Raw genomic sequence first — 6,341 nt, 5'->3', positions numbered from 1 at the left:
CTAATAAACCAAGGGAGTTATTTATATATATAGTCTGAAAAGATGGATTCAAAAGAGACCCGGATCAATTACTTGAAATTACGGAAATGGTGACTCCAATAACGACCGGTTTGCGGTGTCCGGTCCGTCCTTTCTAGGCCTTTTGACTATTAAAGATTCATTAACCATTTAGCCAAACATGCACATCCTTAAGAGTCATTGCTCAAGAAGAGCCTTCCAAACTCGATTATCCCACTGTAGAGTAGGAGGTTGTCACCGCCTTTTGCCTAATAAATAGCTGCGGTGAAATTACACCACAACTGAAAGAGAAGGACTCGCCATAGTACATTCTGTACAGAAGTTTCGGCTAGATTAGGCACAAAATCGTCTATGTGGACCACCAGGCCTTGCAAAAGCGGGGGTACTACTGGCCGGGCATGCGAGACGACGTTGCTGAGTATGTGAAGACGTGCCTCGTGTGTCAACAGGACAAGGTCGAGCGGGACAGACTCCTGAGGCTCTTGGAGTCGTAGCCTGTACCACAAAGACCATGGGAGAGTGTCTCCATAGATTTTTTCGCGGCTCTGCCAGGAGTATGGGTCTTGATCGTGGTGGACCGACTCACAAACAAAAAGAAAGATGCAAATTTTTTGCAACGAGACCGCTCAGATCTTTTTCGATAATATCTTCATTGCATGGAATGCCACACTCAATTGTCAGCGACAGGGGACCCGGTCTTCATTAGCTATTTCTGGCAGGAGCTCTTTCGTTTACATAGAAAGGGACACAATTTCACATGAGTACAGCACCCCCAGACCGAGGTGGTTAACCGGTGCTTAGAGAACTACCTGGGATGCTTTACAAGCGATAGACCAAGGGAATGGGTACGCGTTGGTTACCATGGGCAGAATAGTGGTACAATACCACAACTCATTCGGCAACCAAACAAAGACCGTTTGAAGTGGTATATGGGCGCCCACGACCTCACATTACGTCCTCGTCCTATACTCATGAGTCCGTCCAACAAAGTGCATCAAGTTGATTGCGACTTACGCTAGGGATTGTGTTTTGCAACTTTGAAAGGATAATTTGCATGGAGCTCTGGCCCAGACAAGAAGCAGATAAATATCGATCTAAACGAGAATTTTCTGTGGGACATGGAAGAGTTCAAGGCTGTCCGTGCCCTGAAAGAGAAAAAGATCACCATCACCAGCATATATCTTACCGGTGATGCGAAGGAGAACCCGGATGGAGCCGGACGGACGGCCGTCAATCGAAAGCTCAAAAAGGAAGTGAAGGATCAGTTCCTCCCATGCAATGTGGCATGGCTCGCTCCTGACTCATTGAGGAAGGGGCACGGTAAGAGATTATGTGAAGGACCCTAAAGCAAGCTATTGAATTTGTCCTAACCAAAGAAAGTCGATCTATCGATTACGTTCATCTCATAAAGATGTTCCTTTTCACTCCTAAATGAAAGCTAAACTAAACGACAATAACATAACTCCTAGCGCAAAAGAGTCGCCGCTGCGATGCCTATGCTATTTTCTTTCCTATAGAGCTTGGGCCCACGCACAAACTCCTATCGAAAAGCTAGTAAGTAGCCTTTTTGTTTCTATAGCTTCAAAGCCAAAGAGGAAGTTTCTTCTGATTGGAAGGTTTCCGCTGTAGCAGTAAAGAAGAAGGAAATTTCTGCTGCTAAAGAGTTGTTTCAATACCAAAGGAGTGAACTTCACTAGAAAGGTTATAGAAGTGCAGAACTTCTTTCTATAAAATGAAAGAAATTCCAAAGGTTTTTCATAGTATATAGAACGCCCGCTTACTCCCATCTCCTCTTACTTACGCATTTCCAAGAAAATCATGATCCCATCTCGATCAATTTCGCATTGATCAGGGCTTTAGTTCGAATCTCCAGACGACTTTCTTCAACCGCCCCTGTTCCAACAGCTAGAGATAATCAAAGTTCAGGTTCTTCCTCTTCCTCAGCCAATTCCCGACCGCTTTGCCACCTTAATATCAAGGAAGCCCACCCCAGTATCATGAACGCAGAGCGCCGACTGTAACAACCGTGATGCTGTCGCGTAACAGAAAGACAGAAAGAAATGAAGCTGCTTCAATATCTTTTTATCAAGGGTGAGGTTTGGAACCCAGTCACTTTACACCTAGTGGGAGTCATGGAATAGCATAGCTATTCTCAATTGAAGAAAAAAGAAATGAATCGAATAGGAACTCTCATTGACCTACTTAACTCAGTGGTTAGAGTCTTCTATACGGCATCGGTTCACGATCCAATAGTAGGGAAGCCCGCCCGCGGGCGGAGGTTCTTGCTCCAAGACCAAGACGCGTTTGGAAGAACGGGCGGGCATTTCCATCCATTTCTATAGAGCAAAGGGGAAGCTCGCAGAGCTTTCTCGACGTTTTAGAAGGGAGACGGGGCTTTTATCCCAAACATCTCCTTACTGCACACACAAACAAAAAACAGAAAGCACCGCACCCTATTAGGTTGATAGGGAAAACTAAGGCCTTACCTTTATATACAAAGGGCGCTCCAGGGCTTTACTAATAGTTTCGAAAGTCAAGGGGCTTGAAAGCTTACCTTATTATTATGAGAATTTTGAAAAGGGGAAAGGTGCTGCTTTGGAATGTGGTCTGGGTCTGTGACATCAGATAGCCAGCAATCGAAGAATGAGCCAAAGAGCCTTCTTCTAACTAGTTGATGGAGTCTTCTTCAAAGAGTTTTTTTCGCATTTGGGCAGCGACAGCCCTCCACCTGCCTACGTAGGCACTGAAACTTTCATCACCTTTCTGACTTAGAGCCTCGAGATCAGATCTTTTTGGTTTGACATCTAAGTTGTAGGAGTACTGATCGATGAACATTTGAGATAATTGCTCAAACGAGGCTAACTTAGAATGATCTAGTGACGTAAACCATTTCAGTGCAGGGCCCGTAAGACTCTTCTGGAACAATCGGATGACAGCCCCTTCGTCTTTCTCTAAAGGGCAGACATCGGCACAATAGGCTTGTTGATGAGAGATGGGACAACCTTTTCCGTTGTCTTTTTCGAATTCCTTTTCACCGGGTGTGAATCAGGATAAAGGGAAACCAGAATTTGGTGGCTCCTAAAATCCTCAACTTTCATTTATCCGCATACTCGTTCATCCCCGCTGGGGGAATGGGATTTGCCCATAAGCTATAGGGGCGAGGTGGTTGGAGGTGAGCTAAAGTGGAATGACGGAGATTGGATGGCCTGGAAAGCTGGGTAGGGTTTGGGGCGAGCTGTGGGCTACATTAGATATGGGTTGAAATGGCGAGAGCTGAGATAACGATGATGTTTGGGAAGAAGCAGACCCGATGGTGCCGAGAATCGAGGAATGACAAAGTACTCCTTTCCTTACGGGGCTCATGGAGTAGCGTATTTCGAAAGAGGGGCCAAAGAAATATGAACATTTCGGGCCTCAGTTTCTGCATCATGATCCACCCCCCCCCATAAGGAAAATTTTTACTAACTCACCCCCCCCCCCCCCCCCCCCCCCACCGCCCCCCCCCAGTCGCACCACAACGGCCCACCCCCCCCCCCCCCACCCAAAGTGTTTTCTCCCCCCCCCCCACAACCAACCACGTCCACATCAATGACTATCAACATCAGATAGGTGTTCTACCCTAGAGAAAGGATTTCTAGGTTTTCAGTATAATGCTCGAAGAGAGAGTCACGAGCTGGAATCGAACCAGGCCCAGCAAACAACCGATATTGTTATCGCGACTTTACTTCACATAGTCCTTGTTTCACTCGTTTGAGAAGTCTTTTATAGAGAAGAACCAGCCTTCGCAGTAGCCTTCTTTTACTTTACTCTCGAGCTAGATTTTCCTTTTGGAGATGAAAAAGGGCAATGGGAAATTCAATCCATTCAGTGGTAGTTTCCATTCGAAAAATGAATTATCGCTTTCATGCCTAAGGGTTTTAGTGCTACTTAGATCCAGTTCTATTACATTGGTAAGCTAAATTCCTCTTCCTTACGATTCAGTTCTTGGAGTGATAAGGACATCTAGGGTCCATTTATTCACCTAGTCATTGATCCAGTTTGATAACTCCTTTGAGTGCTAGTTCCGAGCCATCTAAAGTGGGAGTTTCCCTTGTATTTTGATCTGTTGAAAAGTAAAGCAGTCATCAAGCCAGAGCTAGTTTAACAGCTACCGATTCGCACCCGCCGGTCAAAGAATTCCCTTTCGAGAACACCGAGACGGAGGTAGACGTCCCTCATTGAAGGAAAATCTTTCCATTTTTCGGTACTCGGACAAAGCCTAATACGATTATGAGAGGGGCCCGCCTCACCACTCCCCCCTCCCTTTCTCACGGAAGCAACCCAACCAAGGAGAATTCCCCATGAGAAAGGCCTGCCTTTCAGTACGTGAAAGATGTCCTGCTCTTTTCACTGTCTTACTTTGGCCCCTCTCTCGATAAATCCAAACCGGCATTCAAGCCAAGCCCAGCCCACGGGGAAGCCCGTCATAGAGCAGTCGACTACTTCTAGTCGATATAATGGAGGGGGGTTACCTGCAGGTTTCCCAAGCCCCTGAGCTCATCAATGAAAGGCGCTTGGTTGATCTCTCTGGTTGAGGCAGCATTCATTTAAAAAACTTTACACGTGGGAAGGGCTTACTCTCCTCGGCTTGGTCTCGCTCCCTTCCCGCACTATTCCTCCCCACTAAAAAGAGCGATTGACTTTCTCGATAACCTTTCTGAACGTCCGTCTTCGCGTGGCGATTTGAAAAGGGGTATATATCTCTTGTAATGCTTTCTACTATTCTGATCGAGAAAGAATCTCTTCCGAACGACCAAGTCATAATGAGATTAAAAAACGATGCTTCCTTGGCCGTGTAGAACATGGATTAGCATTATGTCATTCCTACAAGCGATCCCCCATCCAGGATTGGAAGAAGTGCTATATGAAGACTTCGAGATCAAATAGAATATATTTCTTTCGAGACCTCGTGAGCCACTTATTTCTCCGAAACAAGAGATCAAAGTGATTTTCCTCCTTTTTCCCAATAAGTCGACGGCGTTACACCATTGGGATACTTCGAATAAACTAGAGTACATATAGGATACACCGGTGCTAAAACCTTTTCTCAAGATATCTTCCAAACTGTTGGGGTCGTTGCTCCGTATGTTGTTCCCCCGGTGTGAAACCAGTTGGTTCCGTAGTTTTAGAATTCTACTGATCCCAAGTACTCCATCTCCATCATTGCATATGGGAATATAGAAAGTAAAGAAGAAAAGGCATGACCAGAAGAATTGTGTGAAATAAGTCAATTTATCCAGTTGAGGCATTCTTGATTGAGAAAAAATGATTCCCTCCAGACAGAAAGAGACTCCTTCCTGTACGAGTAGTGAAGAACTATAGAGAGCAGTGGTTGGTTGTTGACCAACGGAAAGCATGGGAGAAATAAAGATGCATGATTGGACTTAGGAAACAGAGGTAAATTGAACAAGGAAAGAAATGAGCTTTACTGGAGAGGAGCAACGAGACCGATCTCATTCGATCCGGAACTCAGACTCTTCCTCTTCTCCTGAACCCTTGAATTTGACAGATAGGTTGTTCAATCAGTCATTCCCTGCAACTTATCGTACTGATTCTCATTTCTTCTTTCACAAGGAATTCCCTGCCAAAACGGAAAGGAAAAAGGATGAATGAAACTCGGCCGGCTCCTCAACTGATCATTCGATCCGGAACTCAAGTATTACAAGATTAGAGCTAAATTGGACTCGATCCTTCACTAATGAACCCTGAGTTTCCTGTCGTTTTTACGGGGAAAATGAAATGAAACAACTGATCATTCGATCCTTCACTCATAAAACGCAGTTGCAATCAAAAAACCCGGGAAAATGAAATGAAATTAGGTTTCCTTGATCATTCTGCCCTAAAACTAAGTTCCTATCGTTTTTCCCGGTAAAATGCGAGACCCTTTCGATCCTTCACTCTTGCGGCTTGAGAAATTGAAGAAGAAATTCGAAGTAGTGTACTGGCACACATTCGAATGAGATCCTTCCTGAACGAAAGTATTACAATCTCTGAAATGAGGTAAATTGGGTCAATTTGACTCTCTCCAGAACCCTTGAATTGATTCTTATCTTTCACATGTAAAGTAAAACGGATGAATGAAACTGAGAATTGGACCTCTGATGAAACAAGTCATTCAACGGAAGAGCTGATTCGGGCTGTTACAGAGTTTCTTCAGAAATTGAACCCGAAAAAAGAATGGAAGAAGTCATGACTCGGGCTCAGATTCATTCAAGAAGTTATTTTCCCTCCCCGTCAATTCATTCGTTTAGGGCGAGAGCGAAAGCCCATGCAGTCTTTCATCT

This window comes from Benincasa hispida, unplaced genomic scaffold (genome assembly GCF_027475165.1).
Source record: "Benincasa hispida cultivar pf3 unplaced genomic scaffold, pf3_genome.v1.1 HicScf195, whole genome shotgun sequence".
Lineage (NCBI taxonomy): Eukaryota > Viridiplantae > Streptophyta > Magnoliopsida > Cucurbitales > Cucurbitaceae > Benincasa > Benincasa hispida.
The sequence above is the reverse complement of the archived record's forward strand: the minus strand, read 5'-3'. Positions refer to the sequence as shown.